The sequence below is a fragment of the Myodes glareolus genome, chromosome 26 (genome assembly GCF_982192425.1).
Source record: "Myodes glareolus chromosome 26, mMyoGla1.1, whole genome shotgun sequence".
NCBI lineage: Eukaryota > Metazoa > Chordata > Mammalia > Rodentia > Cricetidae > Myodes > Myodes glareolus.
The window spans coordinates 22,449,807-22,461,277 of record NC_142051.1 but is presented as its reverse complement, the minus strand read 5'-3'; the positions used below and the strand labels follow the sequence as shown (position 1 = coordinate 22,461,277).

The window sequence follows — 11,471 nt, the reverse complement described above, 5'->3', positions numbered from 1 at the left end:
TCACCTATCTATCTATCTATCTATCTATCTACCTATATTTATCTATATATCTATTTATCCTATCATTCTATCATCTATCCATTCATTCATCCATCCACTTACTTATCTATTCATCTACCCATCTATGTATCTATCTATCTATGTACACTCAAATCTGACCACTTGGGATCAGATAATCTATAAAGTTCTCATCCGCAAAGAAAAATGATTCCCCTTCTTTCAGTAATCACTGTGTCTTCAGGATGGGACTCTGTGAGATAACCCCACCTGTGTTGTTGTATCGTTATGCATTTCTTCTTTAGGTGAGCATATTGTTGAAATTTTGTAAGAGTGACATCCTTGATAAGTCTAGAAGACTCTATCTAGCCACAGCTGCTCTGTTCATTTGACTTTTAAAACCTGGCTCCCTCTTCTCCCATGTTGCCTGAGCCTCAGATGAATAGGTCGGTTTGTACATGTATTGGTCATGGTTGGGCACCACATGGTAAGTTTTCTTCTGCATTTTTATAATTTTGCATTTTTGTAATGGTCTCTACCTACTGCAAAAAGTTTCTTTAATGAGCAGTAAGAGCTATACTTATCTGTAAATTGATATTATCCTGGTTTATAGAAGTGGCAGTAGCAGGCCCTTCTCTAGGATGCATGACCTCACTCACCAGCCATGGGTAGATGGTTAAGCTTCCAGTCCCGGGCACAAATTCCCTCCTATTAAACAGGCCTCCACTCTGATTAGATTACTGTTGGCTACCACTAAGATAGAAGGGTCACTGTTGCATCCTTGGGGGTTTCTTGACGGACAAGTGATTGTTGTGGTTCAAATGATTTAGAGATTGTTATTCATAGTTATTGCTTCTCTTCTTTCTTAGTTTGCATAGTATCTTCCAGTGTTATGGGAACTTGTCTTAGGGGACAAGTTTGAGCTCAATTCTTGAAAGTCCTGTGTGTCTGAAGTGTGCACTGCCATCAGCAAGAAGGTCTTACCTTCAAACTCTGGGAGGCAAACTTAAGGGCAAGGGAAATAGCCTAAAGTTTTGGTGTCTATTGGCTTCACTTGAAGGCAGGTTTCCTATGCCTGACAGTACAGACTTTAAGACATTTTTATGGCCAAGGATATCTAGAAAACAATGGCTTAAAAAGTTATAAGAAAGTGTGACACATTTACACATTAGAGTACTATTCAGCAGTAAAAAATAATGACATTTTGAATTTTTCATGCAAGTGAATGGAATTAGAAAACATTATCCCGAGTGAGGTAACCCAGATCCAATAAACCAAATATGGTATGTACTCACTCATAAGTGAATACTAATCATAAACAAAGGGCAATGAGCCTATAGTTCAGGATCCTAGAAAAACTAAGTAATAAGGTGAACCCAAAGAAAAACATATATAGATCCACTTGGAAATTGGAATGAGACAAAAATTTGGGAGCAGGGAGGTGGGGAACAGAAAGGGAGGAGAAGTGGGGTTGAGGAGAACTTGAGGGAATAGGATGGTCGAGATGGAAGAAGGACAGATATGAGAGCAAGGTAAGAGATGTCTTGATTGAGGAAGCCATTATGGACTTAGCAAGAAACCTGTCTCAGAAAAATACCCAAGAACCCACAGGGATGAATTCAGATGAGACCCTAAGCAATAGAGGAGAGGGTATCTGAACTGATCTTACGCTGTAGTCAGACTAATGATTACCTTAAATATCACCATAGAACCTTCGTCCAACAACAGATGGGAACAGAGGCAATGACCCACATTGGAGCACTGGGATGAGCTCTCAAGATGCAGTTGAAGAGTGGGAAGAGTGAGAGTATGAACAAGGAATTGAAGACCTTGAGGGTGTCATCCACTGAGACAGTTTGCTTGAGCTAATGTTAGCTCACCAACTCCAATTGGACTGGGAGTGAACGAGCATGGGAAGAACCAAGCCCCTTTGAAGGGGGTTGACAGTTGGGGCAGACTGAGGGGCCACTGATAATGACACTGGGATGTGTCTCTACTTGCATATACCGGCTTCATGGGATCCTATTCTCTTTGGATGAAAACTTTGCTCAGCCTAGACGTAGTATGGAGGGCCTTGGACTTTCCACAGGGCAGGGTGCATGGCACTCCCTTAGGGTTGGAGGTGTGGGAGAGGGTCTGTGGAGGGATGGAGAGGGGACTGGGAGGAGGAGAGGGAGTGGGAATTTGGATTGGTATATTTTTCTTTCCCCAGCCTCAAGAGTTCCTCCCCTTCATGATTTCCTTTATAGTTTCATGAACTGTAATATATCATATGAATACATATGAAAAAGTTAAAACCTAGGATTTGAATATGAGACAAAACATGAATCTGCTCTTTTGAGTCTGAGTTACCTCATTTAATAGTTTTCAATCCATTCATTTTCTGCAAACATCACCATATTTTTCTTTATAGATAAATAACATTCTTTTGCATATTTTTGCCCCATATTTTCTTTGTTTATTCATTTGTTGGTGATCAATTAATTACCTCTCATTCCTAGCTATTTTGAATAGTGTATACACCAGTATCCCTGTGGAAGACCTTGGGGTTCTTTGTACATACATACAGGAGTGATATTGATGGGCCGGGTGGTCATGGCAGGTTAAATTGTTTTTCCATAAAATTCAATACTGACTTCAAAAGTGCCTGCATCTATTCGCAAACCTACCAGGATAATCCTAACACTTTGTTCAGCTTGAATAAACTTTAGATAGACCCCTGATCTCTCTCAGCATAGCCACTATAAAAGCAAATGTCTAAGCCACAGAAATCCTTTATTTCTCTAGAGCATTTACTTTAAAACACTTACTATAATTTCTGTCTCTGCCCCTTTGAAATTTAAATCTTTTTTTTTAAAGCTCTTTGCCAGACTTATGACTCATGTCTGTTTTTCTCTGGACCTGGGAGCCATCTCTTTGAAATATTCTCATCAAAGATCACATCATCCTTCACCCCAGCCTGGAGGGGACAGGTGCACATCAAAGACCACATCGTTCTTCACCCCAGTGCAGTGTGAGAGGGGACAGGTGCACGTTGTGTAGCTGTCCCCTGTCTTGAAGATCCGAGATGTTCACTTCTCCACTGGGTAAGGCACTGGCACAAATGTGATATGTGGTCATTCTCTTACAGTGCTGTCAGTCATTTTCAGGAGAGTTCTGTCCATACTGCACTCCGGGCTTTCTTTTTCATTTCAGTGGACCCCAAAGAAGTCAGGCTTCTGTTCCTCCCTTTAACTTTGTCCAGTGCAAGCTTTCCAATAGCATTCTGCTGCTTCCCCTTTCCTGTATCACATTATTAGAAGTCCTGAAATCATTCTAGCATGCCACTGAGTGGTCACTAAGAATAGAGTTGCATTATTTTCAATCTTTTTTTTTTAAAAAAATCCACTTTATTTACTGTGGTAGTTCCATTTCTAAATATGAGTTTAATTTTTTAAGTGTGTTTGTGTATTAGCGTGTGTTTGTGTTTGTAAGTGGCTGGATCAACATGCGTGTAGAACTTGTCTATATTCAGGCTCTAGAGTTCTGCCTCTCTTCCTCTCTAGCAGTGTAAGACTGTAAGAGTGTGCCACCACACCGGAGTTCAATTGGTTGCTACATTGAACTCAGGTCCTCTGGCTTCCTCAACAAGCACTTTATTGGGTGAGCTACCTCCTCAGCCATGAATCTTCTTTTTCGTTCTCTCCCAATTTTCCTGAAAAGGTAGCCAAATCATTCTCATTAAATAGCTTTCTGATGTTTAACTTATTTTCTGGGTATAATTTTACCTTCCATCTTTTGTGTTTAGATGGAGGTAGGTATTTTCATCAGTTTAATACTGTAATTATTAAAAGTTGTTATGTCTGTAAACAGTCCAGTGAAGTCCAAAGGGTTTCCCGATACTTTATATAAATTCCTGTGGACTTTCCTTCTTTCCATGGTACTACTCTTGTATATTATAGTTTATGATTTGATTTTATGGATTATTTTACTGTTTGTTCAGTTAGTTGCATTCTGTAGCTTCTTAGGATGGTGAATTCTGAGGGAAAGAGGGCAGACTTCTGTACTTGCTACTTCTGTGATCTCGAGATCAAACATCATGACCAACATGATTCACGGAAGGCTTTATCTTTTATTGTGTTTCCAGATGAATAAATGTCTATCAGGGCAGGGATATATAGAAGCACGTGGCAGACACAGCACTAGGATTAGGAACCCAAAGGCTCACATCTTGAATGAAGCCGAGAAAACCAGCTGGAAGGAGTACTGACTGTTAAAATTCTCAAGGCCTTCCTCCTATAACACACTTCCTTCAAGAGCACCTCACCTCAGAGATCTGGAGCACCAGTGCTGGCCGAGCAGTCACCATGCCTCTGACTAGAGATCTTTTACACCCTTCCTTGGAAGACGAAAAGAAAAAACATAAGATGAAACGGCTGGTTTAGAGCCCAAATTCTTACTTCATGGATGTGAAATGTCCAGGCTGCTACAAGATTACTACAATTTTCAGCCATGCTCAGACGGTGGTTCTTTGTGTAGGTTGTTCAACAGTGTTGTGCCAGCCCACAGGAGGAAAAGCCAGGCTCACAGAAGGCTGTTCATTTAGAAGAAAGCAACACTGATCATCTGTACAAGTTTCTGAGTTTGCGGTTTTCACAGAAAGCCTTACCAAGTTTAGTGACTCCACCAAGACAATGTAACTGTGTTTGATTTTATAAAGTGATCTCCTATTTTGTGTCAGTTTTTCAATAAAGTTTTAATTATAGACAAAAAAGACACACTTTTTAAAAAGAGTTTATTCATTTATTTTGCATCCCAACCACAGTTTCCCTTCCCTCCTTTCTTCCTAGTCCTTCCCCCCAAACTCCATTCTGTTCTGTTCCCAACACCCCTAAATCAATTCCTCCTCCTTTTATGTTTATGAAAGGGCAGGTCTCCCATGGAATCAACAAAACATGGCATATTAAGTTGTAGTAAGGTGAAATACTTCTCCATGAATTAAGACTGGGTAAGGCAATTCAGTATGAGTAGGGTCCTGAAAGCCAGTAAAAGAGTTACTGTTAGGAGTTCCACAAGAGGGCCAAGCTACATAGCTGTTACATATACGAAGAGTGCCTACGTCAGTCCCTTGCAGGCTCCCTGGTTGTTGGTTCAATCTTTAGTAAACCCTGAACCCCAGTTAGTTGATTATGTGAGTTTTCTTATAATGTCCTTCACCCTTCTGGCTCCTATGATCCTTTCTTCCCCTCTTTTACAGGATCCCCAGATCTCCACCTAATGTTTGTCTATACATCTACATCTGTTTCCATCAGTTTCCTTCCATCTGTTTAATTTAGTGGATGAAGTCTCTCTAGAGATAATTAGGATAGGCAGCTATCTGGTCACAGGCAATAGCCAGTTCAGGCTACATAGATTCTATTGTTAGGAGTCTTAACTGGGTTCCTCCTTATAGATTCCTGGGAGATTCCCTTATGCCAGGGTTTCACTTGACCACAAAATACACCCTTTTCTAGTAGTCTCATTCAGTACTCTCCTTCTTTGCCCTGCCCTCAACCTAATGGCTCATGTTTCCATTCCCTCCCAGCATCAGTCCACTCATGAAATCTCTTCTATTTTCTCTTCCAAGAGAGATGTGGATATTTGACTATGAACATTCTTTGTTATCTAGTCTACTATTCTACAATCCACAGACCCAGACAGACTAGATAAAAAGGACATGCCTCTTAAACCTCCCTAAACAGCTCCACCAACTAGAGACCAAGGATTTAAATACCCAAGATTATGGTGGATAGTTTTCACCTAAACTACTGCGGGCAGTAGGCAGACTTCCTGCCAACGTTTGCTATATGAATTTTGCATTTCAACTCCTATGGTGTGCTTGCTCAAATAGTTGTGATTATGCCAGTATGGGTCCTCCATTCCCAGGCTTTCAGCAATCAATATCAACCTTGGAAAAAGCTAGGTACAATATGATTATCGGTTACTCAGAGGACTGTGCCACGGGATTTTTAAGCACAGGATTTCTTTGTTGATTTGAAAATGGATTATTCCCTTGCCTTTTCTATGATCAAGCTCCTTAAAATCATGGTTATTTCATAAGGTTGGAATATTTCTTCCTCAGCATCACTTCTCTTCCTGCTATATAGGATGAGAATAAATCAACAAAACGTTTCCTATTGGACACTCTAGTTGACACTAGAGAATATCCTTTTGAATGTATCTATGCTTTAACCTTTCCGTATTTAACATTGGTGGTAGTATTTATTGCATCGTAAAGTTCTTTATCAAGCTTTCTGTTTTACAAGGTATAGCAGATACCTTTTGGGATTTCAATCATGGCTTTGGTGCCATGCCTTAATTTTAATTTATATGTGGTTCACATCATCCAATTTAAGGCTGTGCTGTTCCTTCAAAGAATTTGAGAGATTAGTGCATTGTGCACTTTGCCAGCTTCCTTGAAAATCTTTTCCAATTTGCACTGAAATCACATTCAAATTGTCTTTGTGTAACAAATAAAACATTTGATCAATTCACCTGAGACGTGATTAGCACCCATTTGCCTAATCTCTTTAATAATTTGACAGGTTAGAATCCTAACTGGTCTCTCTGCTCCAGCTCCTATTTTCATCAGTGTATTTTCAACAGAGCAGTCACAAGTACTCTGTTCAGATTAAAGTCAGATCATGTCATTTCCCTCTTCGAAACTCTTTAGCAGCTTCCCTCTTTGAAACTCTTTAGCAGCTTCCATTTCACAGAGACAAAGAAAAATCTGGAGTTCATATTATAAATTGTAAGGACCTTCATGGTCATTGAGCTCCTTTTAACTTCTCTAACAAAGTCATAACCCTGTTTCTTTCCAAACCACAGCAGCTGAGCCATCTGGCCCTGTAGTTCAATCAAAACTAACAATATTCCTCTAGAGTCTTTTTCAGCTAGTACACCGAGGTAAAGAGTCTACCAAATCCAGAACACTTTCTTGATCTAAAAAGTTGATATTCTACTACAAGCTGTTTTTTTTTAATTCCACCAGAACTTATCATAAGCAATAATCTATTCTATTCATTTGCTTTGCTTATTGTCTTACCCATGTGACTACAAGTGAACATATAAATAAGACGTCTCTGTTTTGTTCTCTCCTGAATCTCCAAAGCACAGACCCATCTGGCTGTTACAGGCTGAATGTTTATGTTAGTCTCAAGGTCACATGGTGACACCCTAAGTCATGGTGCCGTGGTATTAGTAGGGGATGCCCTTGGTAAGATACAAAGTTTAAGATAGACTTTGGAAATGTACAGTTCATGATGGGGTTATTGCTTGCATAAGAAGATGAATGGAGTCCTTTGCTTTACAGAAGCTTCTAAGTTTCAGGAGGTCCCATTTATTCATTGATTCTCTTATTGTCTGTGCTACTGGGGTTCTACCTAGGAAGTGGTCTCCTGTGCCTATGTCTTGTAGACTACTTCCCACTTTCTCTTCTATCAGGTTCAAAGTAGTCAGATTAATGTTGAGGTCTTTAATCCATTTGGACTTGATTTTTGTGCATGGTGATAGATATGGATCTACTTTCATTCTTCTACAGGTTGGCATCCAGTTATGCCAGCACCATTTGTTAAAGATGCTTTCCTTCTTCCATTGCATACCTTTAGCCCCCTTGTCGAAAATCAAGTGTTCATAGGTTTGTGGGTTAATATCTGGGTCTTCTATTCGATTCCATAGGTCGACTTCTCTGTTCTTATGCCAGTACAAAGCTGTTTTCAATACTGTAGCTGTGTAATAGAGTTTAAAGTCAGGGATGGTTATACCTCCAGACGTTCCGTTATTATATAAGATTGTTTTGGCTATCCTGGGTTTTTTGTTTTTCCATATAAAATTAATTATTATTCTCTCAAGGTCTGTGAAGAAGTTTGATGGGATTTTGATGGGGATTGCATTGAATCTATAGATTGCTCTTGGTAGAATTGCCATTTTTACTATGTTGATCCTCCCAATCCAAGAGCAAGGGAGATCTTTCCATTTTCTGGTATCCTCCTCAGTTTCTTTCTTCAAAGACTTAAAGTTCTTGTCAAATAAGTCTTTCACTTCCTTGGTCAGAGTTATCCCAAGATATTTTATGCTATTTGTGGCTATCGTGAAAGGTGAAGTTTCTCTGATTTCCCTCCCTGCTTCTTTATCCTTTGTGTATAGGAGGGCAATTGATTTTTTGGAGTTGATCTTGTATCCTGTCACATTACTAAAGGTGTTTATCAGCTGTAGGAGTTCTTTGGTAGAGTTTTTGGGGTCGCTCATATATACTATCATATCGTCTGCAAATAACGAGAGTTTAACTTCTTCCTTTCCAATTCTAATCCCCTTGATCCCCTTATGTTGTCATATTGCTATTGCTAGAACTTCTAGCACTATATTGAAGAAGTATGGGGAGAGTGGACAGCCTTGTCTTGTTCCTGATTTCAATGGAATGGCTTTGACTTTCTCTCTGTTCAGTTTGATGTTAGCTGTCGGCTTGCTGTAAATAGCTTTTATTATATTTAGGTATGATCCTTGTATCCCCAATCTCTCCAACACCTTTATCATAAAGGGATGTTGGATTTTGTCAAATGCTTTTTCAGCATCTAATGAGATGATCATATGGTTTTTTTTCTTTCAGTTTATTTATACGATGGATTACACTGATGGATTTGCGTATGTTGAACCAGCCCTGCATCTCTGGAATGAAGCCTACTTGATCATATTGTTCTCTGGACAGAGCAGAGGGTGCCTGAACCGGCCTTGGACTATAACCATACTGATGAAGATTTTGCTTATCACCATAGATCCTTCATCCGACGATGGATGGCGATACAGACGGAGACCCACATTGGAGCACCGGACTGAGCCCTCCATGGTCCAAATGAGGAGCAGAAGGAGGAAGAACATGAAAAAAAAAAAACTCAGGACCGCGAGGGGTGCGATCACCCACTGATACAAGGGGACTGATCTAATGAGAGTTCACCAAGGCCAGTTGGACTGGGACTGAATGAGCACGTGATCCAACCAGATTTTCTGAATGTGGCCAGATTCTCTGAATGTGGCTGGCCCGGAGCCTTTCTGAAAAGCCATTGACAATGACACTGGGACTTGTTTCCTCTGCATATACTGGATTTTTGGGATCCAGTCTGTTTGGATACTCACCTTCCTGGACCTGGAGGGAGGGGAAAGGAACTTGAACTTCCCACAGGGCTGGAGACCCTGACTGCTCTTAGGGATGGAGTGGGAGGAGGAGGGGGGGAGTGGGAGGGTGTTCGGAGGAGGGGCGGAAATGGAAACTTTCATAATTTAATAAACTTTGGAAAAAAAAAGAAGATGAATGGACACTAGATCATCCTTTTACTTGCCTCCTGAGGCCATAGTAAAAAGACAGAATCTATAAAACAGAAAAAAAAACCACTAAGATTGCTACCATTCTGATCTTAAGACTTCCCCCTTCCAGAACAATGAGAAAATAAATGTCTCTTGTTTAATTCACTCAGCCTATAGTATTTCAAAATGGTGGCTAAGTAAGTTGTCTCAAGGCAGGCAGTCAATAGGTGATCCATACATAAGGAAATAAATCAAGATCTGGAAATAAAATGACTCCAAGACTTGGGTCTAGATGACCTCTTAAGACTCGGCTTAGCTGTTCCAGACAAGGAAGAGGTTCCATGCTATCAGATGTGTGGTCAGAAAGTGAGCGCAGTGATTTGGATTCTAAGGGATACAATTAAACCCCACATTTATTCGGAGAAATAATGTAGCAACACATTGTGGCGTATGGAATTAGAATTTGTAGACTGAATCCTTAGTTTCACCAAATCTTAGTTACTATTGCATGTCTTGAGATTGATTATATCTTATCTATAAGATATTTATAAAGATAAAAACACCAGTCTCAAGGAATTATGAAAGACTTGAATAATATATGAGCACACTTAGATGAGTTCTTAGTGTGTATTTGATAAGCAATAAATACTAAAAGCAGTGAAGCCTCTTCAGTTTATTTTGGTGCGTGCGAATGTCCGTGCCTGTGTGTGTGTGTGCACGCACACGCACACACACACACACAGACACACACACACAGACACACACACAGTACCTGAAAGCCAAATATTTATAATTTTGCAAACTATCCTGGTGTTATATTCATCTTTCTGAAAAAGAAAACTTGGACATAACTTCTATGCCATAGTTTATACTTTAATTTGCATAGAATGAGCAATACATTTTAAGTTTCAAACAAACATCATCAATTGTTTTGAAGTTTCCAAACTTCTCAAGGGTTTTAACTGTCTTGAAATGATTAACCAATCCCCAAAGTAGAGGACTTCTGAGCATAAAGATATTGTTCTTACTTATATTTTTTGGTATAAGCCACATCTACAATCACCAAATCAAGAGTATTAGAGTTTGGAAAATGTAGGATGTTTTTCTTTTTCAAAAAATACATTGGTATTTTACCTGCATGTATGTTTATGTGAGGGTGTTGGGTCCCGTAGAACTGAAGTAACAGTTGTAAGCTGCCATGTGGGTGCTGGGAATTGAACAAAAGTTCTTTGGAAGAGCAGTCAGTGCTCTTAACCACCGAGATATCTCTCCAGCCCCTGTAGGATTTCTTTTAATTCACCTTCATCCTTTTCCAAGGAGTAAACTAAAATCCTTAGAAAGATTTCCAAATGTGTGCTCAATATGGCATGCAATTTTCTGGTCTTAATATTCCTATTACATCAAGAAGAATTAACTCAAAGTGACACACTTTCTACTAGCTTTGAAAAATCATAATATATTTTCAACATAAGTAGGTCATAAAATTCAATGTATCTAACAATACTCAAATGCAAGAGAGATCTCAAACATCAGCGTGTAGCTTGTCAAATGAAAGAACATACGGGCTTTACATTAACTGTCACGTATTTTTGCATAGATATTGTTGCATTTAATACATTGTAAGGATAGTTCACTACTTTTACAAATTAAAATTCTGTCTTTAGATGGAGAACAAAATCTGAAATAAAATTGAAAGCTGATATCTTTGTGGTTGAAATGATAGACAAAAAAGCATATGATTTATATATTACAGATATTTTGTAACTGAAAACCACTGCTTCAACCTGATTTATCTTACGCAATTTTTAAGAATTAACATTATGATATTTCTGTGTTAACCAAAATTAATCACCCGAAGACATAGTAGATTGTTTTGTGAAGAGGTGGTATCTTAAAATACATAAAAGTTTTGGACTAATCATCTATTTCTAAAACTGAAGGAGAACCATCCCCAAGTGACACAATTAAGCTTGCAAAAACCATTCTGTCCTTAACTATACAGGAAACTTGTTTCTGAATTTCATGCTCCTAATTTCTCTCACTTCCCTTCTCTGTTCATAAATTTCTATCTGTTTGCATAACTTGATGTGCATGGCATGGCTATGCCTTTAGGTAGCACATTACTCGTGTTTAGGAAATTGCTCTTACCCTTGGGAATG

At 39.1% G+C, this 11,471-nt stretch overlaps 1 pseudogene; it reads left to right on the top strand.

Moving 5' to 3' along the window:
• Positions 1-4,343: 4,343 nt before the first annotated feature.
• On the top strand, positions 4,344-4,598 carry LOC125389887 (small ribosomal subunit protein eS27-like pseudogene; annotated as a pseudogene).
• The last annotated feature ends 6,873 nt before the right edge of the window (positions 4,599-11,471 follow it).